Here is a 582-nt window from a genome sequence, read left to right as displayed (position 1 = left end):
CCGCGACCCAGGCCGCGGCCCAGTGCACGGCCAGGCCGCGACCCAGCGCGCTCCAGCGTGACTGACGGCCCAAGTTCATGATTTGATTCTGAACGGGCCCGAAGGTTTCCGAAACCCTCGTAACGCATGCCGACGGGCCCGGAAAAGTTCCAGATCCCAAGGAAGGTGAAATCCATCTCGGAGACAAAGAATGAAGCCGAAGAATAAAGAATTCAAGAATCGAAGACCCGTTGATGTAACGGAAGAATATAATTATTGTAATTATTTATTTATTCGATTCGATTGAGTTGTAATTTATTTTTCCATGGGACCCGGTCAAATCCATCTCAATAGTTTATTGCATATATTTATATTTTATGTTGATAATTATATATTATATGTCCATGCATATAACATGCCATATAGATATAATGTGCCTACTCATATGTTTTATAACATTCCATGCATACACGCGCATTCGTTATTGTTTATTTTATTGATTATAAAAGTGTTTTAGAAAAATAAAATAAAATAAAAACCATGCGCTAAAATCAATTTAATATGATTGAATTGATTTAAGTTGCAAAATTGATTTGCAAAATA

The sequence above is a fragment of the Morus notabilis genome, unplaced genomic scaffold (genome assembly GCF_000414095.1).
Source record: "Morus notabilis unplaced genomic scaffold, ASM41409v2 Scaffold408, whole genome shotgun sequence".
NCBI lineage: Eukaryota > Viridiplantae > Streptophyta > Magnoliopsida > Rosales > Moraceae > Morus > Morus notabilis.
This window is presented reverse-complemented; position numbering follows the sequence as displayed.